The sequence below is a fragment of the Pseudopipra pipra genome, chromosome 26, assembly GCF_036250125.1.
Source record: "Pseudopipra pipra isolate bDixPip1 chromosome 26, bDixPip1.hap1, whole genome shotgun sequence".
Lineage (NCBI taxonomy): Eukaryota > Metazoa > Chordata > Aves > Passeriformes > Pipridae > Pseudopipra > Pseudopipra pipra.
This window is the reverse complement of record NC_087574.1, coordinates 5,994,362-6,020,642: the sequence shown is the minus strand read 5'-3', so window position 1 is coordinate 6,020,642 and position 26,281 is coordinate 5,994,362. Positions and strand designations below refer to the sequence as shown.

The window sequence follows — 26,281 nt, the reverse complement described above, 5'->3', positions numbered from 1 at the left end:
ATCCCACATCCCTGGCTCCGGTGAGGAGCTCCAGGGGAATTCCCATCATCTCTTCCCAACAAAGCTTTGGCCGCACGTCCCGGACGAGGCAGGAGCTGCTCTGCCCAGCCTGGAAAGCTGGAGAGAGGAGCTGGATGCCACTGGCAGGGTCAGGATAAAACCTGTGCCTCTCCATCACACCCTGTGGATGTGCCTCAGGGAGCAGGCAGGGGATCCCTGAGGGATTGGGGTTGTTTTCCCTGTGGGATTTGACCCGGAGCATCACCAGCACCAGCACCACAGAGGCAGCTGAAGGACCAGGGTGGAGGAGGATCAGGGTGGAGGAGGATCAGGGTGGAGGAGGATCAGGGTGGAGGAGGATCAGGGTGCAGGGTTTGGGGTGCTCAGGTCACCCCAACTATTGCCTTTGGAGCTTTTAGCCCCAGACAAAATTCCCTGTGATCCACAGGGAATATCCACCCCCCCTGCACTCCCCACACACGGGGCTCCACAAGGCCCATATTTAGGGAGCAACAACAACCCCCAACTGACCCCAGAAGCCCAACCCCCCGTGGGTGGCTGTCCCAGCAGGTATCCCTCCAGGTTGCCTTCCTCTTCCCACACCAGCCCCAGTTTTACTGGGATAACTGGACTTTTCTTCAGCCAGGAGCTGATTTAGGGAATGTCCGACAGGGAAAGAACCACAGAGGGAGGGAGCTGCTGGTTCTCTGCCCCCCGTGGCTCTGCACTGGGGTGTCAGAACAGCTCCAGAGCCTCACCCCCCCCAGCACAGCCCGGGGGATGTTGGATCTGGCATTTCCCATTTATCCAGCACCTCCTGGACCTTCTCCACCCTCTCCACGTGCTCAGAGGTGACCAAAGGCACCCAGGTGCTGAGGGACCAAGCAGAGCCAAGCCCTGGGCTCCCCCCAAACTCATCCCCCAACCCCATGGCAGGGGGAGGACACCCAAAACCAGGGACAGGGGGGGACCTTCCCCCGCTGAACATCAAGGATGGCTCTGCAATCACATGCAAATGGGATGCAAATTGGGGGGCTGGAAACACAGAGCATCCCTGATTCAATTAACAGCATTTCATTTATCTAGTTAGGCTTTGATTCAGGAAAGGCACTTAATCCTGTGCTTAATGCCTTGTTGTTGTTGTTTTGTTGTTGTTTTTTAATGTTTCAAACATTTTTAAATGGGAAAGGGCTGTTGCTAAGACACAAACGTTGCCAGGGGGACTCGCAGGAAACTTGTAGCAGGAATTACTTGCTTTTCCCTTATCATTTCATAGGCTTTCCATTTGCTGGTGGGAATATTATCCCTGAACTCCCTTCACTGACAAGGAAACAACAGCACAAGGGAGGAGGTGCCTGCTGGGATGTCACCAGATCCCAGGACGGGATCCCCACTCGGATGGGATCTGCTCTGCCACTTCACCCATGACTTGCCACCTTTTCCTTGCCCTCTGAGCCAACACATCCCTTGGCTTCCCCCCCTGCCATCACTTTTGTGCTGTTAAATCCCCCAACACACGGAACTCCCAACAAGGTCCTTGCTGGAAACACTCACACAACATCAAGGCAGGAAAAAACCCCCCATATTCCAAATCCACCAGACGATGCTCGAGCAAGGATCCGAATTCCCTCCTCAAATTACTGAATTCCCTCCTGGTTACCAAAGTTTGAGTCACACCAAAGCAGAGAGAAACACTTAAATATCTGATTTTTTTCCCCCTGAATCCAGAGCTCCTGGCTCAGCTCCTCACGAGCTCCAGGCTGAACTTCCAGAGCCTTCGTGGTCTGGAAGAAAAACCTCCATGAGGGAATGGGGAGAAATCCTGGAAAAGTCTTCCCCTGAGCTTGCAAAGGGCTCGAAAGCAGAGCTCTGAGATTTGGAGCTGTCTTGTCTCGAGCTTTAACACCTCAAGGACGAGCACCAGGAATATTCAGTTTAAACACACAAGTTAAAAAATGCAGACCTGGCCTTAAATTTTCTCCAGGTCAGGGCCTGAGCCCTAAATTAAGGGCATTTTCAGAGCACTGGATTTTCTGGCAGGTCACTGCTGCCTTCTCCTGGCCATGCTCCCCATCACCAGTCCGATCACCTCAGCTCCCACGTCCCTCTGGTCCCCCTGTTTTCACCCCTGAAGCTGCTGATTGAGGTAATTTGGGCTAAAAACTGGGCTGTGACACGGGGGGCAGGTCCAAGGGAGCAAGAAAAAAATGAAAAAAACCACACCAAAAAGCCCCCAAATATGCCACAGTTGAGAAGGATCCGGGAGGGATGGAACGGGAAAAAAGAGAGGATCATCCCTTTTTTCTTGTCCTGAAAACGGAGCCAGCTCAGGAAACACCAGTTAAACCCCGAGTTTTCCTTATCTCCCACAAAGGAAAAGCAAAGGTCTCCCAGAAAATCATCTCCCTGCCTCCAAAACACCTTTTGGCACCAGAGCCCAACGTCACCAGTGCCACAAGCTCCTGGAAAAGCATCCTGGGTTATCCTGAGCTGCCAAACTCCTTCCTTCCATCCCCAGAGACCTGCTGGAAACATCCCGTGGTCCCACCCCTGGGATTGCCCAAGGACAAACAGGAGGAGCCTTGGAGCAGCCTGGGCTGGTGGAAGGTGTGAGGTGGAACGAGAGGAGCTTTGAGGTCCCTCCCGATCCAAACCATCCCGGGAATTCCACGGTATCCCAAAGCTTCCCAAAGAAACAGCTCCACGGCCACGGCACCGGTGGTTGGGGGTCACTGGGGGGGTCTGGAGGGTCCCAGTGCCCCCGTGACAGCAAAGGCAGAGCTGCAGGGTGGCTGATGGGAGAGAGGGAGAGAGGGTTGGGCGTGGAAGGAAGGGAAGAGGAGGCTGAGAAAAGAATATGCAAATGAGTGTAATGATGAGATTAAAGCAGCAGCAGCAGAAAGGAGAGCTCATGTCTGGGGAGAAAGGAGCCAGGAGGCCCCTCCTGAGGGCCACAAGCCAACAAAGACTTGGGATTCTTGCAGTTGGAGGGACACAGGGGCGAAGTGGCCACGGGATTTTGGAGAAGCCCCATCCCAGGGGGGCTCAGACAGAGCAGCTCCCCCGGGCTGGGGCGTCCCTGGCAAAGCAGCAGGAGGTGATTGATCCTTCCCACCCATCAGCTCAGCAACCAGAACCTGATGGGGGGCAACCAGAACCTGATTGGGGCAACCAGAACCTGATGGGGGCAACCAGAACCTGATGGGGGCAACCAGAACCTGATCGGGGGCAACCAGGACCTGATCGGGGGCAACCAGGACCTGATCGGGGGCAACCAGGACCTGATCGGGGGCTAATCAATCTGGCTGATTGGTTTCTCTCCATTAGCTCGCTCTCAGAACTGCTCTGCACACTGAGCAGCACCTCTGAGAGCTGAGGAGGGCTCGTGCAGGACTCACAAGAAGGACTCGCCCGTGAACATCCCCTGGAAAGCCCTGGGGAGCTCAGTCCTGCTCTCAGAGGAGCTGCTGCATCCCAGGGGCAGAGGGAAGGGTCAGGCTGATGCCCAAAGCCAGGAAAACGTTCTGCCTCACATTCCCTCCTTCCTTTAAACTGCTGTGCCCTTTCCATTCCTGATTTTCCCCACTGATCCCGAGGAGATGGAGCTGGCACGGAGCACACACAACATCCACCCAAAGTGCCAGCCTGAGAGAAGCCAACACCTTGGTGATTATCACAGAAACCTCACAGAAACCTCACAGAAACCTCACAGAAACCTCACAGAAACCTCACAGAAACCTCACAGAAACCTCCCAAACAACCTTTCTCCTCCCCTTGCCCAGAGGATGACTCCAGCCACCCCCCAGACCCCTGCTCCTTCCTCAGGGTGAGGGGGACGAGGTGCCACCCCTGAACCCCTCACCCCCTTCTCTCTGCCATGGGGGCACCTCCACCCTCCCCCAGTGCCCAGGGCACGTTTCTAACTGGTTTCCAGCAGCTCTGGTGGCTTTGAGACAAGCCCAGGCTTTGCCAGTGGAGCTTCAGGCAGCTCCCAGAGAGCTGGTGGAGCCCCAGCCCCCATCAGCACACGCCTTTGGGTGGGTCCTACAGCCCTGATTTCCCAAGAATTAAACACCACTATCAGGGTGACTGGCAGGTGTCACTCAGAGATACTTCATGTGATTCTGCAGGCAGAAAGTGGGCAGAGACTCCTCTTTATCCTGTATTTCCAGCCCCCTGGGCAGGGGGGTCCCTCACAAACCCCGTGGGTTTGGAGCACTGGGAGCAGGGAAATTCAGGGGGAATCGTTAAATCCAAGGGAAGCTGCCAGGATAAAGTCCCCAGACAGCTTCCCACGCACAAGGTGCCAGCACAAGGAACAGGAAACAAAACTGGTTGTGACTTTGGAGGGTTCTGATGGAGCTCTGTGCTGGGAGGAGGAGGAGGGGGATGCACAAGGACCAGCGGCACCAAGTCTGTTTTAAGGCAGATCAGGTTGAACCAGTGCAGTGATCACAGGCAGACAAACCCTCCCGGATCAAAAGCAGACTCATAAAGGGAGAACCCAGAAGTTACAACACTGATTATGCTCCTTCTGAACTTAATTCCAGGGTGGAGACCCTTTTCCCGAAGCTCAAGTCAGAACCCGTGGTGCCACTGCCGGTCCTCCCCGGGGGGCTGGGGAGGTGGCAGGGTGGGGATCAGACCCCCCAGCAGCTCAGGCTGGGAGCAGGATGCTTGTCCCCATCACCTCAGGCACCAACCCCAGCCCAGATCCCAGCCAGGAGCTCCCAAATCCCTTTCCATCCCTGCAGTGGGCACGGACTGGCAGCGGGTTTGGTGTCGCAGGCGACACCAGCACAGATTTTAAACAGCAAAACCAAGTTCTTCACCAAAATCTGGTGGAAGCCAAACTTGTTTTCTCCTTCACTTCCCCTCCGGGAGGAGACGAGGGCAAAGCAAAACTCTTCCAAGGTGACACAACTGAGCGTTTTCACGGAAAAACGAGAAATTCAAGTTTCTCCCGCTGAGCCCACAAAAATCACCCCTGGGGGGCAGGAGGGAAGATGCCAATGAACCCCCCCTGGACAGCCTGGCCAAGGACACCCACAGCTCCTCCTTCAGCTTTGGGAGGGGGTCAAACCCCCTTCACCCCACAGCAACTGGAGCAGCAGCAGAGGAGGTGCAAAGTCTCCCAAAAGCCCCGTTTGGTAGTTTGGGGTCTGTTAGTTTGGGGTGGGGCTGTTCAGCAAAGGGCTCAGGAATGAGGGAAGAAAAGGCTGAGGCTCGGGTAGGACAGGGAAGGAGCTGCAAAACAGCAAAACCGGGGCTTTTCTACTCCACTGCCAGTGACCAGTGGGGATGAAGCAAAGGCATTTAAAGCCACCACTGCTCTGACCCGGGGAACACGGAAAACCAACCCCAACACCCCCCAAATAAATTCAACTCGGCATTAGGGAAATCCAGCCCAAAGCTGCCCGAATATCCCAATTTTTTTCCATCCTCAGGGAATTCCCCTCAGCCGTGCCTGTGCCCTCCCTCCCCTGTGCCTTCCCTGGACCCTCCCAGTGCCAAGTTTTCCTGGCACAGACGGAGGGCAGAGAAAGGAGCTTCCAAAGGAGCTCCCGAAGCATCGGAGGAAACCAAACACGAAATTCCCACCAGGCAAACACTCCTGGCTGGGGGTGCACAGGAGTGACACAGGAGTGACAAGGGGGAAGCCCTTCAGCCCAGGCAGAGCTTTTAAAGGGTCACAAACCTCCTCCCTCCCTCCACAAGTGTCACCCACAAACGTCGGAGCCCCGAGCGGGAGAGGAGAGGAGGCTGCAGGATGTCAGGGGGACGTGGTGCATTATTGGCTCAGCTGTAACCGAGCACCAAACAAGGACTATATAAAGTTCACATAAAGTTGTGTATTTAGGCTGCAGTTCAGCACATGCCTCACTTCAGCAGCCAGGCAGCCCCGCTCGCCCCAGGCGGACGGTCCCGGTGCCGCCAGCACATCCCTGGGAATCCTTGGGAATCCTCGGGAATCCCAGCCCCAAAGCACAACATTTATGGGAGATTCTTGGCTCCTCCTGAAATTACACCCCGAACAGCCCTGTAAAAACCTGCAGCAGCCACGGGCTCTTCCCCCTCGGAGGGATCAGGGCTCCCTTGCAGTGATTTAGTGCTGCTTTGATCCGTCTGGGAGACGATTTTATCTGCCCAAAAGGAGATCCCAAAACACACCTGAATGTCTTCAGAGTAACCATACACACTCATATCTATCTATATATCTATATCTATATCTATATCTATCTATCTATCTATCTATATATATATATACACACAAATGACCACCCACTCAGGTGACTGAGTCTGCTTGGCTGTGACCAGTAATGACCACGGAATAATTGGGATAAGATTGACAGTCCTGGAACCACAAAGTTCATCCCACCCCAGTCCCGTTCCCCAGCCCCTCGCAGGTAAGTGCTGCCCCAGTCTGTGATACCTCAGCACAGGTGTTTAACTGCAGGGAGTTCCCTGCACCAACACAGCCAGAAGCTCTGATCCCACACCTTCGGATCGTGCGGGAGCTGAAGCAAAGCCAGAGCTCTGCAGGTGATAAACTCCAGAGAAAACGTGGAGCCTGAAGGGAGAACGGAGCATTTGGGGCTTCACTGAGTGCCCCCCTCACCGACCTGCCCCTCATTCTGCCCCTCACCCACAGCTCCCAACCCTGAGCACTCCAGAAATCCCCAAACAGTCGGACAAACCCGTCACAAGCTCCAAACACGACTCCCGGTGCAGCAAAGGGGAAAAGTGGGGGACAAGTGACTGCCCTGGACCCCCCGGGCTGTGCCCCCCTGGCATCTCCCCCTCCCTGGGGCAGCAGGACCAGGAAACCTCCCTGTGTGAGCTGCCAGATCCAAACCTCCAGGACCCAGCAGGGATCCCGACAGTCGGAGTTTTCCAGGAGCGCTGAGTGGGAATCGGAGCTTTGACTTGGACGCTTCGATCCGAGTCGGGAAGAACCGGCTCCAACTGGGGGTGAAAATCTGGCCCTGGGAGCCTTTTTGGTTGGTTTTTTTCATGCTGCTCCCTTTGATTTGGCTCTGGCTCACAATTCCCCGGCTCCTCCGCGCTCCGATCCGGGAAGCTGCTCCCCCAGGATCTCCCTCAGCCTTGGAAAAAATGAAGGGAACTGCGGCGGGACCTTCGTGCTCGGAGTCAAAACTTCCCCCTTTTTGTGCCAACCCGTCTCCCTGGAATCTCAAGTGCCGTTCACACACGGCCGTGCCCCCGGACCGTGCGGGATGGATCCCAGTGTGCCCGTGGAGCTGTGCCAGCTCCCGGCGCCGCTCCCGCCCGGATGGCAGGTGGAGCGTGTCGGAGCATCCCAAACCCAACCCGGCGCCGCAGCCCGAAAAACAACGCGTGGAGCGAGTCCTGCCGGGACACCCACGGGCTGGGGGGTGTTTTCCCAAACTCCCAACGGACCAGATCATTCCAGTAGCCGGGAAAGTGTGAAATTTCAGCCCTGCCCATGTCAGGGCTCCCGAGTGTCGGTTACAATAAAATAAATGACCCATTTCCTGACAGATCGAGGGCTCCTCTGAGACCCACGGAGTTTTTGGCTTTGTTTAGCTTCTCCTATTTTTTTTCCCTCCCCAGGAGGAAGGCTGGGCTCTCCTGCTCACTCCCGTGCTCTCCTGCTCTCTCCTGCCCGCTCCTGTGCCCTCCTGTGCCCTCCCGCTCGCTCCTGTGCCCTCCTGCTCGCTCCTGTGCCCTCCTGCTCGCTCCTGTGCCCTCCTGCTCGCTCCTGTGCCCTCCTGCCCGCTCCTGTGCCCTCCTGCCCGCTCCTGTGCCCTCCTGCCCGCTCCTGTGCCCTCCCGCCCGCTCCTGTGCCCTCCCGCTCGCTCCTGTGCCCTCCTGCCCGCTCCTGTGCCCTCCTGCTCTCTCCTGCTCTCTCCTGCTCGCTCCTGTGCCCTCCTGTGCCCTCCTGCCCGCTCCTGTGCCCTCCTGCCCGCTCCTGTGCCCTCCTGCCCGCTCCTGTGCCCTCCTGCTCTCTCACACCGGGAGCTGAGAATGCAGGAGGGATGCTCTCGCTCCGCTGTTGCTCCCATCCCATCCCCATGGACGTTCCCTGCTCCCTCCCCACTGAGCTCCCAGCTCCTGACCCCTCATCTCCCAACAAAGTGTCTCCCTGCCCCGCAGGTTTTATGGGTTTCCTTAGGGAAGGTCCCAAGCAGGGGCTGTAAAGGCAGCTGGAGCCAGACTGGACTCAGCCCAGGGATGAGGAAGGGTTTCCCAAAACCACTTCCCAACGCACACAGACCACCCGGGTACCCCAAAGCTGCCCCTTGGAACAGGAACCAGCACCCAGAACACAGCTTGGCTCACTCCAGAGGCTGCCAAAACAAAGCCAAACCCCAAAGGAAGGGGACACAGGACAGGCACTGCTCCCTGTGGGATGGGACACGGGACAGGCACTGCTCCCTGTGGGATGGGACACGGGACAGGCACTGCTCCCTGTGGGATGGGACACGGGACAGGCACTGCTCCCTATGGGATGGGGATATGGGACAGGCACTGCTCCCTGTGGGATGGGAGATGGGACAGGCACTGCTCCCTGTGGGATGGGGACATGGGACAGGCACTGCTCCCTGTGGGATGGGGACATGGGACAGGCACTGCTCCCTGTGGGATGGGAGATGGGACAGGCACTGCTCCCTGTGGGAAGAGCTGGCAGGATCCAGCAATGGGCTGCAGGACCCCAACCCTCCCAAGACCCTTCCCAGAAAGCCCCATCCACTGCCCAGAGGAGAAAACCAAGTGGGTTCCAGTGAAACCTCCATTTTCGAGTTAAACCTCCAGACAAACCCACAGGGATTTTCCAGCCCCCTCTGGAGCAGCTCCAACCCTGGATGTGAACCAGTGTGGGACCGGTTCCCACCCCACTCCAGTGGGTTATCCCATCAAAACCAGGGAACACACACCGGCTTTAAGGAAACCAGCTTAAAACAACATCTCAAATTCCCTTTCCCAGAACTTCCCAGGGAACCCCAGCGGAGGAGCCGAGGGAAGAGAAACCTCCTGCTCTGCCCCCGACACCTGCCCTGGGCTGGGAAGGGACTGGGCTGGGAAGGGACTGGGCTGGGAAGGGACTGGGCTGGGAAGGGACTGGGCTGGGAAGGGACTTCCCGAGGTCACCTCGGCCAACCCCAGTGCTCCCCCAGCCCCTTCCCACCCCAGGGACACGGATCTGGGAGAACCAGGACACACGCAGGGATGAGGAGACGGACGGACACACGGACGGAGCCACGGACGGAGCCACGGACGGAGCCACGGACGGAGCCACGGACGGAGCCACGGACACCCCCCAGAGCTGCCACAGAACCAAGGAAAACCTTCCAGCCAAGCCCCCTGCAGCCCCCCAGCTCCAAAACCTCCGGGATAAACTGGGGGCAAACCCCAGCAAGGTTTCTGAGCTGAATTCCCTGAAGGATCCACCTGGAAATGAGGAGCTGGGAGGGCGCTGGGATAACATTCCCAGGGACTGGGCTTCTCCTGTCCTCAAACACAGCTTTTCCTCTGGAAAGAAACCTTCCTGGAGAGCAGATTGTTCCCCAGATCCTCCCTGTGCTCGTCCCTGGAGCAGCCCGAAGCCACCCCGGGGGCAGCAGGACGGGGCAGAACCCCCTCCCCTCACTGGGGCTTTTCCTCCCGGGCCCCCCGTTTTCCCAGAGTTTTTGAACTTGGCTGGGAATTGTGTTTCCCCCTCCTGCAGCTCCTCAGTGCTGAACCCTTTCCACCTTTCCAAGTGGGCAGGAGGAGAATTCCCAGGTGCCCAAGGACTCAGGGAAGGGAGAACGGGCAGACCTTGGGGACTCCTTCTCCTCCCAGTCCCTTCCCAACACCCCCAGTTTTTCGGGATCTCTCCCAGCTGGGAACCCCCAAACCTGCCCAGGAGTGGGGGGTTTAGGAGCACACGGCCTCATCTGAGCTTTTAAATCCCAGAGAATTTTCACCCAAAACTCTCCAAAAGCTCCCCTTGGGTGCAAAAAAAAATCAACATAAAAAAACCCCCAAACCAGAAAATCTCTGTAAACATCTTTAAAAGGTTTTTTTTTCCCCAACAGAAACCTGCAACCTCCAGGTTCCAGCTCCTGGATTCTTTGTTTTCTCCGACTCCCCTGCTCAGTTTTTGGGAAGGGTTTCCCCCCACCTTGGGCTTTAAGGTAAAATCTGCCAAATTCTGCCATTTCTCCCCATAAAAACCCTTCCATAAAACCAGTGGCATCGTTAAAAGAAACAGAAATAAACCCCCATTTTCTGCTGCATCAGAGGCACCTCCTGTCCCCAAATCCAGCAATCCCAGGGGGCAGCAGAAAGGTGGGAACTGGTGACCCCAGCAGGGCAAAAGAGCTGGAAAAGGAGCTGCAAACCCCTCGTCCAACCTTGGCCTGAACCCTCCCAAAAAAAAAAAAAAAATAAAACCCCTCCCAAAAACTCTGGAAAACATTAACAGAGTTGGGGGTTTGAGCTGGAGGGGGCAGAAATCTCCTTTTTGTTTTATTTTTATTTTTTTTTTATTTAAATTCTGGCAGGTCTCAATTTTCAAAGTGAGAACTTTAACCCCAACTCCCCCCAGGTCTCTGTTTGCTCATTTTTTAACCTAAAAAGGCAAATATCGGAACAAATTCAACTGGGGAAGTGGGTCCAGTCCTTGCAGCTGCCACTGAGGTTCGATAAATTAAATTATTTATCCTTTTCTGCGTTTAAAAATCAAATTCCTCCTCCTGTGGCTTCAAAACTACAAAGTTTTTGGTGAAATTGGGCTTTTTTTCTACCTATTTTCCATCTTTCCCACACGGAAAAAAGGGAAATAAAGGCATTTTCTCACTTCAGGCTGAACAGGGATAAATTTATTCTTTCTCCCAGAGATCCTAAAATCGATTTAATTATCTCAGGTTTAAACTCTGTGGACGAAATTTGCTGACAAATTACCAATGACTAATTGAATGACTTTTTTTTCTTCCCCCCCCCCCTCTACTTTTTTAACAGGAAATCATCAAACCCTACGAAATTCCAAAGGGTTCCAGTTCCCAAAGGTGCAAAACCAGGAGCAGCTCGAGAGTGGGGGCTCAGGGAAATAAAGCAAGGAAAAATTCTAATTTTACAACCCTTTTTGCTCATCAGAATTCTGAGTTTATGACCCTTTTTGCTCACCAAAAATTTCAATTTCCAAGCCCTAAAAACAGGGGTGTTGTTATTTTTTTTAAACTCACAAACCAACTTTGTTTTAAGGGGAAAAGAGGGATTTTTTAGACCTGATTAAAAGCAAATTTTATCTCGACACCCAGGACTTTTCCTCTCGTGTGGAAAAGAACTCTCCCACTTCTTTTTTAAGTTCCTTTTCCCAGCTAATCCAACCACCACGAGGGAAAAAGGCACATTTTTGGATTAATAGGGACAAATAAAGAAATCCCCCTCCCCCCAAATTTGACCATATTTCGTTAAGAACAATTAATTGCAGGGCAAAAAGGAGGTTTTTCCGCTGGGAAAACACTGATTTGAAGCAAAAACCAGGGGGGGAAAAAGCCACTTTTAAATTCCTCCACCACTTTTCTGCACCACACCAACTCCTCAACAATGTTAAACAACATTAATGACAATTAAAATAATTAATATTAACCCCCGAGCTGCTGGGGGAGGATCCCTGCTCAACCCCCCCTGGAATTCCCACTCTCTGGGTCCTTCTCAGCCCAAATCCCTCTTTTTTTTTGTTATTTTTTATTTCCCCTCCCCAAATCCCCGGGTTTCATTCTGGTTTCATTCTCCCTGCTCGACTCACTTCCACATTCCTCAGATTTGGAATGTCTGCTTGATGGATTCACTCCTTTCCCCCCTCCTTCCTCCCCCTTCCCCTCCTTCATTCATTCCTTTGACCCCCTCGGATTCCCAGTTCCAACCCCCTCCCCCAAACCCAAAACTTAAAAAAAAAAACCCAAAAAACCCCACAAATCATCTTTTTCCCTTCAAAAATATTTTTTTGTTGTTTTGTTGGTTTTTTGTTGTTTTTCTTTTTTTTTTTTAACCTTTCAAAGGACAAAACAAAACGATTTCGAAGCTTTTCGGTTTTTTCCAACTCAAAAAAAAAAAAAGTTCCTCCCGGTTTTTCTGACAACAAAACCGAAGCACAAACAGCTCCCCAGCAGCAACAGCGTGTCCCAAACGGATACAAACTAACCCCAAAACTCGGGTTTGTTCCTCAAGTCACACATTTCTCAGCGTTTATCAATATTTTTTTTTTTACTTCTACACTATTTTGCTGAAATGGTCCCCCCTTGTCACGAACATAATTTGTAGCTTTAAGTGTGATTTGAAGAATTACTGTAATTAAACGCCACTAAATCAATTTATTCTTTTTGCAGCCACACGAACCAACGGCTTTTTTTTTTTTTTTGTGCCATTTTAACCCGTTCAGTATTTTTTTAAATTATTTTTTCTACGCTGGGTTTGGGAACAGGAGAGATTTTTTTAAAGAGGGCAAAGGAAAGATTTCCTTACAAAACTTAATTCCTAAACACACTGATTAATTAAACCCACCCCAATTAGGTTTTCTCCACATCCCCCTTTACACCTTCAACCAGAAGGAAAAAAACAAACAAACAAAAAAACCCAACTTTTTTTTTTGTTTGCTTTTTTTTTAAATAGAAATTAACTGGGAAGTGCAACATTTGCTCCTGACTTGTTTTCCCACATTTTTAAAGGGGAAAAAAACCAAAAAATGAATGTCAGGTTTGAGGAGGGGAGGGAGGGGAGGTTGTTTGCTTTAGATCCCACCAACCCCATCTGATTCTGTCCTCCCTTAATTAACCATTTCCTGTTCTCTGCGCCTTTAAACTGGAAAATCCAGTCTGGAAAACAAGCAGAAATGGGGAGGGGGGGGAAAAAAAACCAAAAAGAAGGATTTAATTAAAAAAAAAAAAAAGAAAAAGGCGTTTTTAAGGCAACGTCTGAACCCTCATCGGGAGGGGGGCGAAAATCCCCCGGATTACCCCCAAAAAGCTCCTCGGGAGCCACCAACCTGCCGAGCTCACCCAGAGCTGCCAAAAAGTCGCGTTTTGGCCGCAGGGAAACACAAATCCCTTCCCGAGGGTGGGACCGAGGGGACGCGGGGACCCCCCTGAGCCCCCCCGGACCCCCCAAAAACCCCCCGGGGCGAGGGGAGGCCAAAGCGGCTCCTGCGGCTTTAAGGGCAGCACCCGACGGGGAGGGGGGTCATTTTAACCCCCCGACCCCCCAAAAAAGGGGATTTTCCGGCTGGATTCAAGGCACGGCGTTTCTGAGGAAGCTCCAGGAGGGGGGAAAAAAAAAAAAAGACTCCAAGATTGCACCGAAAGCTCGCAAAGTTTCCCCGCCCCGGGACGTCTTTAAAGCGGAGACACCCGAGGAAATATTCCCCTTTTCGGCGAATTTCTCCCCACGTGCTCTTGGGAGGACAAAAATCCGCTCCCCCCCACCCACCGCCTCCCGGTTTTCCGGCGGCGCCGAGGGATAAAAGCAAAATATGGGGTTTTCCTTGGGTTTTTTCGGGTGTTGTTGTGTCGCTCGTCAGGGCGGACTCGCCTCCCAACACACCCCCCATTCATTGGGAGCGACGAGGAATCGATCCCGGCCACGAGGCGCCCCCAAAATAAATAATAACCCTCAAACCCATCAAATATCGGCCCGGGGATGATCCCACGGATTTGGGGGTCGCCTTTGGGATCAGCCCCTCGCCGGGGTGGGGGGGGCCAAGTTTGGGAGAGAGGCCGAGGGGGGCCGAGCCCAAAACCGGGCTGCGGGCGTGGGGGTGGGGAGGGGGCGGCGCGGGGCTGGGGGGCTCGGGGGGAAGGCAGGAATTTGGGGAGGGGAGGGTCGGCTTCGCCTCCTCCCCGCGCCCCAAACCGGAGCTGCCGCCTCGTCACGTGGGCGCCGGGTTTGGGCTGATCCAGCGTGGGACTGGGATGGGATGGGATGGGATGGGATGGAGGGGGGGCTGGGAATTGGGGGAGGAATCCCTGGGACAAACCCCCCGATCCCGACCCACGGGAGCCGCCGGGGCTCAGCCCGAGCCGGGAGGGCCCCGCGTCCCGCCCGGCCCCGCAACAACAAAGGGCCAAAGGAGCCGGGCTGGGCAGGGCCGGCGGGAGAGGCCGCCCCGCAGGTACACGGGGAGCCCCAAAAAGGGGCAGTTCTCGCCCCAAAACCCGCGTGGCGGGAGCCAGGCCAGCCCCCCGCGCCGCCGAGGCTTTAAATCCCTCCCCAGCACGGCGCGGCGAGCCCAGCCCCATGTTGTTTGCATTCTTCTCTTCTAAGTCCTCCCCAACCAACCTCAGCAAAATTCACTTTTTTTTTAAATCAAAAAAAAAATTATTTTTTTTTTTAAATTTCACAGTTCTCTTCAAAAAAAAACCAAAAGAGGTTTCACCCCTTTCACAGCACAGGAGCCAAGAGAGGCTGGGAAATTCTTCCAGTGCCACAAGTTTGAAAATCCCAACCCAAAGCGCCCCAGCCATCCATCCATCACCTTGGGCGAGCGAGGGGAGGGGGGGGGAATAATCATTTAACCATTTCTTTTTTTTTTTTTAAATAAAAAAAAAACTTAACAGAGGAAGTTTTCTTCTAAATTAATTAATTAATTAAACATCGAGCCCTAAAACTGCCTCTCGCCTCGCTGGGGACGTCTCTGAACCCAAACCACCATCTCTTCATTTTACATGCACATATTTAGGTATAATTTTTTTTTTTTTGCCTCCATTATATCGTGTGAATTTTTTTTTTTTTTCGCCCTCCCCGACAGAAATCCCAAACCGATAAGAATAATAAAAACAAATGAAAACGCTGCATTACCTTTGCTTTTTAGGGGACTGAGTGCTCGATCTCTAGCTGTTTTCCATGAAGCTCCACTTTTCCTAAAAACAAAATGTGTCTGTTTTTGAAAATCTGGGTGGAGTGGGCAGAAAGCTTTGGGATAACACGCAGTCACGTGAAACCTCCCAATTTAATCCAAATTACGACCAACTACGCACAAACACGTTTCCCGATTCCTTTACAAGTGTGTTTTATTAAATGCGAGCCTGGCTTCGAGTGGGAAGCGGTGGGAGGGAGTGGTGAGCCTGGACAATGTTCCTCAGGAATATTTAATTCCTCAGTTCGCCCTGCTCGGAGCGAAAGAAAACGAGGAATAACATCCCGAGCCCAATTTTTCTCTTTCATTTAAATCCCCCTTCTTTAAACCCGAGTTTAAGTCCTCGGAGAGCAGATTTCCTTCCCCACGCCCCCCCCCCCCCGTTAAAAGGCTCAAAAATCGGAACTCCATGGCAGGAATGGATTTCTCTTGGAAAATGGAGTGGGTTTCCTCGCTGCCGGGTTATTCTAACGATTTTTAATCTTTTTTTCGGAGGGGGGGGAAGAAGATGGGAAGAGCCCGGCGGGAGGCGGGAGGAGCCTGGGCGGGGGGGGGGCGAAGGAGGGGAGGGGGGGGTGGAAATATCCGAAATTCAAATATTTTTCAAAATTCTCCGCTTCCCGGGGAGCTTTTTCTCTCCCTGCTCGCAGCATGGCGACCTTCGCGCTCCTCCGCGCATCACATGCCCCAGGAAACCCAGTTCGAAAGCAAAATGGCCAAAGTCCCGACCCCCCCTCCCGAGCCGCCACGGGACCCCCCGCGACCCGCGGGGAGGGCGGGGGGACCCCCGGGGGGGCCGCGAGTGGGTTCGGGGGCCGCTCGTTCTCTTCCCCCCCCCCTTTTCCCCACGCTGCTCGCCGGTTTGGGGTCTGGGGGGTTTTTCCCTCTTTTTTTGGAGGGGGCCAAAAGCGGGGCCCGACGGGACCGGGGAGCGCCCGATTTTTGGGGGGGAGCCACGGCGGGGGGGGGGGAGAGGCGAGCTCTGCGGGAAGGGGGAGAGGAGGAAGAGGGCGGGGGGAGGAAGGCGAGATAAGGCGGCTCACCCGAAAAAGTTTCGATGGCTTTCATGGCCCACTGCTCGTCGGGGCAGTCCACAAAGGCATAGCCCGACTTGACGAGGAACTGCCCGCTGAAGGAGATCTTGTGGTCGTTGAAGACTTTCTCCAAGTCGGCCGGAGTCACGTTCTCGTTGAGGTTGCCGATGTAGAGCTTGTTCATGGTGGCGGCGAGGGGGCGGCGGCCGGGCCGGGGGAGGGGGGCGGCGGTGCCGGGGGCTCGGGGGCCGGGGGGGGCTCCGCCGTGTCGCCCGCGCCGTCGGGCTCCGGCCGCGCTCTGCCCCCCGAGCCGGGCCGGGGGCTTGGCTGGGCGGCTCCGCTTCACCCCCCGCCGCCACCACCAGCACCAGCAGCACCACCGCGCTCCCTCCTCTTCGCCTTTCTCGCTTTTTTTTTTTTCCCCCCTTTTTTTTTTTTTTTTTTTCCTCGGAGTGGATTTTTGTGCCGTTGGGGAGGGGGCGGCGGCCGCTGGAGGAGGAGGAGGAGGAGGGAGGAGGAGGAGGAGGAGGGAGGAGGAGGAGAAGGAGGAGGGGGTTCCGAGGGGAGGGGGCGGCTCCGGCGGGCGGCGGCGGCGGGCAGGGCGGTGGCGCCGGCTGCGGGGGGCCCCCAAGTCGGCGGAGTGGCACTGGAGTGTCACCGGACGCCTCTCGGCAGCCGGGGCACCGCCTCTAAATAAAACCGACCTGGAAAATGAGTGAAAAATGTTTGCCGGAGGAAGCCACGTGGTGATGCGGGAGGGCCCGGCCCCCGGGGGGAGGGGCCGGGGGGGAGGGGGGCGGCCGCCGCTTATTTATTTATTTTAATTTAAATACTACGTTATTTACCTCCTCGCGCGCCCCCCCGCGCGTCCCTGCCCTTTCCCCGAGCGGGGGGCGCGTCCCCCCCCCGTCCCGCTCGGGGCTTCCCCCCCCGCCCGGCCCCGTCCCGTCGGAGGCACTTTCCCATCTGCTGCAGCCCCCCCGCCCCCCACCGCGCCCCTCCCCCCACCGCGCCCCTCCCCCACCCCCTTTCCCCCGGTGCCTCAATGGGGATTTTTCTGGGTGTAAAAAACTTCGGCATCAAAGGGGCCGGGAGGTCCCCTGGCGCCAGGGGATCGGGGATGGGGGAGCCTGGGGGGGGTCGGGGTGGGGAAGGGCCCGCCCGGCCCCCCCTCCCTTCCCCGGGGGTCGGCCCTGCCCGGCGGGGCGGCTGCGGGACCCCCCCGGCCCGGGGAGGGGGGGATCGTCCCCGGCATTGTTTTAAGCCCTTCGTGTGCAGCCCCCGGGCCGGAGGGGGCGGGGGGCTCCTCCCGGCACAAAAGGGCCCCGCGCTGGAGGAGGGTCGGCTCCTTCCCCGACGGGGTCGAGGCAGCGCTGCCCCCCACCCCCTCCATCCCATCCCACCCCCTCCATCCCACCCCACCCCCACCCCCTTTTTTCTTCCCTCCCCGCCTGCCTTTTCTGGAGACTTTTTTATTTTTAGGCTCGCGATGGGTCCGAAAATAGCAGCGATCCCCCCCTGCCACCATCGCCCGCCCCCCTCGCCTTCCCCCCCTCCCCGACGGGGCGGCCGGAGAGTCCCCGGGGGTCCGGAGGGTCCCCGCTGTCCCCGGGGGTCGGGGCCGGGATGCTGCGGGCCGGGGAAGGGCCGGGGGCGGCCGCGGCTCCCCCCGCACCCTCCTCCCCTCCCTCCGCGCTGCAAGTAGAGGCAGGAGCGGCCCCCTCCGCGCCGCAATTAACTCTTAACGAGGAAAACTCGCTGCCGCCCGCGGGCTCCGCTCGCCCCCTCCCCCGGCCCGCCACCAAAAAAATTGTCCAACGTTTTTTAAAATTCCCAAAGAGCCGATTGGGTTTTTTTTTATTTTTTTTTTATTTTATTTTTTGCCCGCGGAGGGACCGGTCGGGTCCGCGCCCCCCCCCCCCGCATCCGGGCGGCTCTCGGGGGGAAGGGGGGGGCGGCCGCGACCCCCCGCACGCCCCGCAGGTCCGGTCGTTCCCTCGGTGCGGCGCAGATGGGATGTGCCGGGTTCCTGGGGCAGTTCCTTGGTTTTATTCTCGGCTAAATATTTATTTATTTGCATGGGGTTTGTTTTTTATTTTTTATTTTCGAGGAAGAGCCACGTGGGGAATTTGTTAGTAAATAAATTTGATGGGACTCGCGGATCCGAAGTGTTGGAAAACCTGGAGGAGAAAAAAACAAACCCAAGCTGTGTGTGTGTGTGTGTGTGCTCTGTGCTCCAGCCCCCTCCTCGGAAACTCATCAAAAGGAATGATAAAAATCCTGGGAAATGGTTATTTAAAGCAAAAAGAAGCCTTCAGCTTTCCCTCCTGTAGCCGGCTCGTTCTCTGATCCCGGGATTTTTGCCTTCAAACCCCGTGGCTGCTGCTCACCAGGGACAGTTTGGTTCCCATCCTTTCCATCCTTTCCAGCTGCTCGGCTCTCCTGGAGGTACCAAACCGACCCAGCCTTTGCAGGGGCTCCGCTGCTTCCACGCGCGTGTTCCCGAGGTTTCCAGGGTGTAACCCAAGCTCCAAACTCGCAGGTGAAAAGAGGAGAGCGACGAAAGTGGGGAAATGAATTTCCTGCAGCTCAGAAAAGAGCGTTTTTCCAAGCCCTCCCTGAGTGAAAACCTGAGCAGGGACCTTCCTGCTGTGCCCCCCCCCCCAAAAAAAAAAAAGCAGAGCTGAAATAAATGATCCCCCCCTCTGCTTCGGATCCATCCCTGACCCTGAGCAGGAATCTTTTGTCGTTGCTGTTATTGGTTTGCTCGGTACCTTCCCCATGTGACACAACCCCGGGCGAGGGTGAAACGAAGGAAACAACAACAAAAAAAAAGGGAAAAAAAAAAAAGGGGGGGGAAAAAGTGCAAACAAAGAGGGAAGTCTTCAATTTAGCTGAGAGCCGAGCAGGGCGATCAGCCCCCCTGCCCCTGGCTGCTTCCAGACTGCAGATGGGAGGCATCCAGGGAATGCGAACAGCGGGGCCAAATCATTGATCTGCCGGGGGGGCAGCGCTGGGGCTCGGGGGCCGCCCCCAACCCCCCCCCGGAGCGCCCCTGCCCCGCTCCCCCCCTCCCCACCCCAAAGGAAACGCTTCCCTCCTGGCCGATCCCAACCTTTCCAGCCACTGCAGCAGAATTCCAGGGGGATCTCTGGAGCCTGAGCAACAAGTTTTGCCCCCGGGCACTGGCACCGGGGGAGCCCCCCCGGGGCCTCTTCCTCCCCCTGCAGCTTCTCCGGGCGGGGGTCGAGGGTTTGGGGGTTAAAACCCCCCGGAAAAGTTGATTTTTGCGAGGGTTTAGAAACGTGCTGAGGTTTGAGTGCCCCCTTCTCCCACCAGCACAAAGCTGCTGACGGTTCAACACATCAGAACCGACTGGGGGGAAAGTGGGATTTTTTTGTTTTTAAAGAGGTTGAAATCTCTGAGTCAGCCAGAAATGGTCCTGGTGGGTCCTCACAATTTATCTGCAGGTTCAGAGAGGGGTTTGTTGCCACTTAGGAGTTGGGGGGAATTTCTTGAGGGGGGAGGTTGAAACTGGGTGGTGAAAAGTGAAGCTGAGATTTCCCCAAAATGGGGATTTGATACAAAAATGTGTAATCCCTGCAGGCTGCTGAAGTGTGGTTGAGGCAGAATTTATCTAAAAATATATCTAAGACAGAAACTATTTTTTATGACAGATTAGCTGCAAACAAGAACAGATTATATTCTCTTATTTTTCTCCCAGTCATCACTTAAATCTTTCTTTAATTTGATTTTTTTTGGGGGGGAGGAGGTGATTATTTTTTAATCTCTGGTGATACCCCCAGGTTTTAATTTGGACAATATTAAAGATGCACTCAGAAACCTCAGAAACTTTGGGGGGGGAAAAAAAATCTTCATTTCCGGAAGTTTGAAAATATTTATTAATTGTTTCCCAATAAATAAGGGCTGAAAGTTTTTAGTAAAATACCCAGGGAAAACAAAAATAAGGATTTTCTTCGCACAGAACCTGTTTCAATCAAATCTCAACAAGCAGAAATAATCTGAATATGCAGCAAAGCTGTCCTTAAAAACACAGGTGAGAACTCAACGGGGTAAAAAGAGTCAGGGTCACAGTTGGGAAATATTTCCCTTTCCTTAAGTGGAATCCCAGTTTAAACCACCTTTTGTTCGGTTTTTACGACGTGGAAAATATTCCTGCCTGGAAAAAGCAGCTCAGATCCGAGATCCAGTTTGTCAAACCCCGCGTTGATAAATCTGTCAAGGGGCAAAACTCGCCTGGCTTTGCTTTAAAACAAAATCAGGGCTCGAGGTGGATCCTTGGGAGTCTCCTGGTTCTCCCTGGCTCTGGAACATCCCCCTGGCGCTGGAATGCTGCTCTGCTGGAGCTCTGGAGCATCCCCAGGGAAGGGGCTGAGCCCCGGGAAGAGCCCTTTGGCTCCCCAGGGCTGGGAAGTTGGGCAGGAGGAGGGAAGGTGGAAATGGTTAAACCTGGACCTCGCTCAGGAGCTGCCCCTTCCCCAAACATTTCAGGGCTCCCTGGAAAACAAAGCAAACACTGCCCTCAGCTCTGCCTCCACAGCCAGCTCCCACCCCCAGGAACCCTCCACTGCTGCCCCCAGAAACCTGGAATCCCTCTCAGGCAAACCCAGCAGAAAACCACAACCCAGCAACCCTTGGCTTCTCCTTCCAGCCGCTGCTTTGCCGCTCTGGGCTCCCACCAGGGCAGGGAGCTGAGACCCCCTGAGCTCCCACCAGGGCAGGGCAGGGAGCTGAGCCCCCCCCGAGCTCCCACCAGGGCAGGGCAGGGAGCTGAGACCCCCTGAGCTCCCACCAGGGCAGGGCAGGGAGCTGAGACCCCCTGAGCTCCCACCAGGGCAGGGCAGGGAGCTGAGACCCCCCGAGCTCCCACCAGGGCAGGGCAGGGAGCTGAGACCCCCCTGAGCTCCCACCAGGGCAGGGCAGGGAGCTGAGACCCCCCTGAGCTCCCACCAGGGCAGGGCAGGGAGCTGAGACCCCCCTGAGCTCCCACCAGGGCAGGGCAGGGAGCTGAGACCCCCCAGCTCCGGGGCTGCTTCCCAGCCCTGCTTCCCAGCCCTGCCTCCCAGCTCTGCTTCCCAGTCCTGCTTCCCAGTCCTGCTTCCCAGTCCTGCCTCCCAGTCCTGCTTCCCAGCCCTGCTTCCCAGCCCTGCTTCCCAGCCCTGCCTCCCAGCCCTGCTTCCCAGCCCTCCTGGAGCACCAATTCCCCGTTGGGGGGTTGTGAACACGCAGAGAAATGTTCAAACTGCAACCAAACAAAGCTGCTTGGAACACGTTTATTCCCCCCCCCACACACACACACACAATGGAAATGGTTCATTTTGGGGAGGGTGGGGGTTGTTTTCCAGTGATTTTCTTTGTGTAAGTGGCAAAGTCTGAACGTGAGGAAAGGAAATTCCTTATCAGGAGGAGCCCTGAAAAGTTGTTGTTGAGATAATCCCTCCCACTCTGAGTTTCTCCCTCAGATGAAGATGCCACTGCTGCTCAGGAAGGACCTTTCCAAACCTGTCAATTCGGTTTTTCCTCCTCAAAACATCCCCCAAGAAGCAGCTGGAGCTGCCATTTCTCCTACAGATGGCTGGGGCAGAGGGGGGAAAGGTTTGGTCCTGGTGGGACGATGAACTGAAGCAGCAGAGTTGGGGCAGCCTCGTGGGGGATGGATCCTGCCGTTGCTGAACTCCCCCTGACCTTGTTCCCAGTCGGAGCCGCTCCTTTGAACCCCCCTGCAAACATTTGCAGCACTTCCAGAGCCCAGATTAAACGTTTTCCTTTCAGCTGATGGGGGTGTTTTTACCAGGGTCCCTCCAGATGGGAATAAATGTGTTTATCTCAGGTCTGTGCTCACCGAGGAGGAATTTGGGGGCCCTACAATCCCGAGCTGTCCTTTAAATCCCCCTGAGAGCGGCGGGTTCTGCTTCCATCCCTCCACTTCTCCAGCTCCCCGGAGCAGGAGGTGAGGGAAGGCTCAGCCACTCCTTCCACAGCCTTTCTCCCTAATTCCCCCTACCCAAAACAAGTGTGTCCCTGGGGGTGGGAAACCCCACAGCAACACTTTCTGTTGTGGGTCACCTTAAAAAACACGTAGGTCACTTCACAATCCCAACCTTGACCCAAACCCCTGGTGCTGCCAGAAAAGGGACGTTGGAGAGCAGAAAGGGCAGGAGATGGAAATAATTCCAGGTTACTGACCCAGCCACTTGGGCGGGCGCCCGGCCATGGACCGGGACGGGGGATCCTCGTCCTGCTGCTGCAGGCTGGGGGTTGAGCAGGAGCTGGTTATTCCCTGCAGCTCCTGCCCCTCCAGCTGCTCTGCCTCTGCTCCCAGGCAGAATAAAGGATATTTTCCCCCACTAAAACAGCTGCCACGAGGTGAAGCCCGCAGAGCACAGGTGGTTTTAGTGCTGGAGCAAACCTGGATCGTCTCTCCAGCCTCTGGGAGCAGCGACAGCAGAGCTGGAAGTTGGGGTTGTGGGACCTTTGGATGCAGCCTGAGGGTCCAAATAAACCTTCCCCATGTGGATGTTTCAAACAAAAAACCCCAGAGGGGTGGAATTCAGCTCCAAAGGCAGGTGGGCACTGTGTGTGTGCTCTCTGTTCCTGCAGGTCCCTGATCCCGGGGAACGACGAGGATTTGGGGAAAAACAAACAAGCAGAGCGTGCAGCCAGGAGAATTTCATATTCCCAATGTTTTCTGGTTCCCAGTTTTAGTTGTTGTGGGTTTTTTTTCCCTCCCCAAAGGACTGGAAACCAGGAAGGCTCCGAGACATCCACCCCAGTGAGCTGAATTCCTGGAGAACAACCACTGGAGCTTTAAAAGGCCCTCGGGATTGTTTGGAGTTAAAAAGGATGGATTGGCATTTAAAAAGATGTCTGGGGTGTTGCCATTGGGAAAAAACCTGTTCCATTCCCACCAGCACCGGAGGGGGAAGCAGGGCTGAACCCAGGAGGGAGGATGAAGTGGTGGAAGTGCTGTCTGGAGCTCCAAAGATCCCTGGAAATCCCTCCAGGCACCACTTGTGTCCCCAGCGCAGCTCAGCGGGAATACTGGGCTGGGATGAGCACAAGGAATGGGATGAGCACAGGGAATGGGATGAGCACAGGGAATGGGATGAGCACAGGGAATGGGGTGAGGAGCTGGACAAACCCTCTCTGCCTTCAGCTGGAGCCAGAGCTGCTCTCTCTGTTGCTTTTCCCTGGCAGAGTCCTGGCACTTGGATCATTCCCTTCCCTTTGCCTGTGAGAGCCACAAGATTCCACACAGGAGCCCGGACGGAGCCCTGGGAAGGGAGGGGAGAGCTGGACACGGGCTGTGGGATCAGGGGCTGAGGGAAACCAGCTCATGTTTGGGATTTCTGCTCTGGAAAGGTGTATCAGGGAAAGTGAGAACAAAACATGACGAGTTTCCTCCTCTGTGAGACGTTCCTGGGATTTTAGGGAGAGGGATGAGCTCCCAGGGAAAGCTTGGAGCCCCTGAGCCTCCGACAGCAGCAAAGATCAGAACGGAATCAGTGCTGGATCAGGAGCTGGAATGATGCTCCAACCTCTGTGATTCCGGGGAGAAAAGCTTAAAATTCCCTCCTTCCTCTCTCCCTGGGACTGGAGGAGCAAATGCTCGACTGCAGCTGGATACGACGGGAATGTCGGACCAGCCCAAAGCTCCCAGGCAGAGCTGAGGTGCCCCCAGCAGTGCCAGGGAAAGCAGCAGCTGAAGAGCTCTCTCTGCTCCAGAGGGAAGGGGAAAATCCTGCCCAGCACATCCCCTGGGAATAGGAGAGAGGTGCTCGGGAAGGTCACAGCATTTCCATTCCAGAAAACTTCGGGGAGTGGGTCAGCTCCGTCCCTCAGAGTGATGGAAGCAGAGCTGAGGTTGTCTGGGAGCGGGGAAGGGAATGGATGATCCCCTCAGGTCACTCCAGCCCTGTTTTCCACGATTACAGAGATTTCCAACACTTGGAATTCTCTGCAATCAAAGCTGCCCTTGAGAGGTTTTGTTTGGGTGTCTCAGAGCGGAGCAGAAGGACCCTTCCAGGGACACATTCCCAGATTCCTGAAGCACCAGCTCCCCCAGCCAGGTGTGGTGTGGAGGAGACAGGGCTGGCTCAGAGGGGGGATGGAGCAGCCCCAGCTCTCCTGGGTGACTGGCAGGGGGACAAATCCCACAGCTGGGGGACACCAAAGTGTCCCTGTCCCACCTGGATCCAGCTGAAGCTCGGGAATGACGTGGGAAGGCAGCAGAGCACAGCCAGTGCCAGGAGGGTTGTGCTGCTGTGCTGGGATGGGCTGAGGCTGGGGGAGAGCAGGGGTTGGATCATCCATGGGGAGAACCCCCGGTTATCCCGGGGAAGCAGCGGGGACACGGACACGTGGCCCTTTCCGAGGGCAGCACTTGTCACCCCTGCACGTCCCAGGGCTGGAGGGGCACAGGGAGGTTCAGCACTGAGACATCCAGCCCTGGAAATCACACACACACCTGCCTTTGGAACCAAATTCCGCCTGTCTGGGGGTTTTTTTGTCTGAAATCAAAACCTCTGGAGCTCCTGCTCGGGGTGGAGCCGCTGCCCCAGCACCAGCAGCTGCCCTGGCACAGCCACAGCTGCAGAGCCCAGGTCAGCATTTAATGCTGCTGGGTATTTCTTTCACCCTGTTGACTTTACAACCCGGCAGAGGCACTTCCTGAGAGGCAAACAAACAGGCTGCACCTCGGGGAAACCAGGTCCGGGGGTTGGCTGGGAGGGAAGGACCCAGAACACATACAATAAAGATATCAGGGTAATCCATTTTATTGATTAGCAATTGTGCCAGGAGTGCAAATTGGTCACTTGTAGCTGTTCCAGGGCACCATTTATTGCAGGCACGACGCTCCTGCCTGGATGAAAAGCTTTTGCAGCCCCTGGCTCGTGTCTGGTGGCTGAAGGACTAAGCCACGGGTTAAGTAGTTGCTGTGAAAGTAGTAATTACTCCCTAATAGCTCTGGACTCTTAATCTACACTAATAACACCCTTCTGAGCCTTTATCTGGGTGCAATATTGGTGCAGGAGTTCTGCTGGAGAGGCTGGGAGCTGTGTAACCGTGGAGCAGGGGGAGCTGGGCTCTGCCAGTGCCGGGAGAGCCGCAGGGGGATCATTCCCAGCTCTCCCGGGGCAGGAATACAGGGGTTGAAACCAGTCTCTGTCTGATATTCTGTCCCAAAAGAGATAAACCCCTCACTTTTTAGAAGGAAAGTGGAAAGTGGGCAGAGTTTCTGTGGAGACACGAAGCTCATCCCGTTGGATTTCGGGACAAGATCCACCGGGGTTGTGTCTCCACAAAACCCTCTCCCACACCGAAGCCACCAACATTTGTTTTGCCACCATTACTGCAGTTCCACTGAGGAATTGCCTCTTGCTCAGCCCTGTCGAGTAGAAACCCTTCTTCTTTCCCACCCAAATCCCTGATGCAGCTGAGCCAGCACAAACCTGGGAGGATCCACACGTCCCTCCTCCTCCTCCTCCGGGAGCGCGGGGTGAACGCTCCGAGCAGCTCCGGGAAAACAAGGCTGGCAGACCCGAGGGGAAGGTTGTAACTTGGATAACCTCCTCCAAAAGTTTGGGCTGCTCCAGGAGCAGGGCTGGGGCTGGGGCTGTGCTCTGGGAGCCAGCACAGGCAGCCACGGGCACCGCTCGCTGCGGGAGCGACGGGAGCAGAGCTGGGATTGGGGGTCAGGCTGGAGCAAACCCGAGGAATCCTGTCCTGCTCCTTCAGCAGCAGGGTGGGATCCCACAGCAGCAGGGACACACCTGGGATTGGGGGTCAGGCTGGAGCAAACCCGAGGAATCCTGTCCTGCTCCTTCAGCAGCAGGGTGGGCTGGGATCCCACAGCAGCAGGGACACACCTGGTGGCAGCCCCAAGCCAGGACTCACGTGCTAAGATGGGTCCAGCCCTCCCAGAGAGCTGCAGGGGGAGCGAGGCAGGTCTGACCCCGGGCTGTCTCCTCAGCTCTGACCCCGGGATAACGTTTCCCTGGGCAGGGAATCCCAGCAGAGCTGCTGGAAGTGGATTTCCCCCCGTGCTCCGCTGGCACAGCCCACATCTGCAGAGCAGCTGCTGCCCTGGCTCCAGCTGTGCAGGGGCAGGGGAGGGGGTGGCCCTGCTGACCCGTGTCCCCACAGCTGCGGATCCCCGGGAAGCTCCATCGTTTTCCGGGCAGGAAAACCCCCCGGGGGCTCAGGTCTGGCTGCTCCCACCACCCTCCACCCTCCACCCCCTCACCCACCACCCTCCACCCCCTCACCCACCACCCTCCAGCCCATCACCCAGGGCTGCCTCCCTAGTTCCTACTGCTTTCCTCCCTGCTGCTCTCCATCCCAA

The 26,281-nt window shown here is 55.8% G+C and overlaps 1 protein-coding gene across 1 annotated transcript in view; it reads left to right on the top strand.

Moving 5' to 3' along the window:
• Positions 1 to 26,281, top strand: part of SNF8 (SNF8 subunit of ESCRT-II) — a 104,618-nt gene that overhangs the window by 66,646 nt on the left and 11,691 nt on the right. The gene's annotated exons all lie outside the window — the stretch shown is intronic.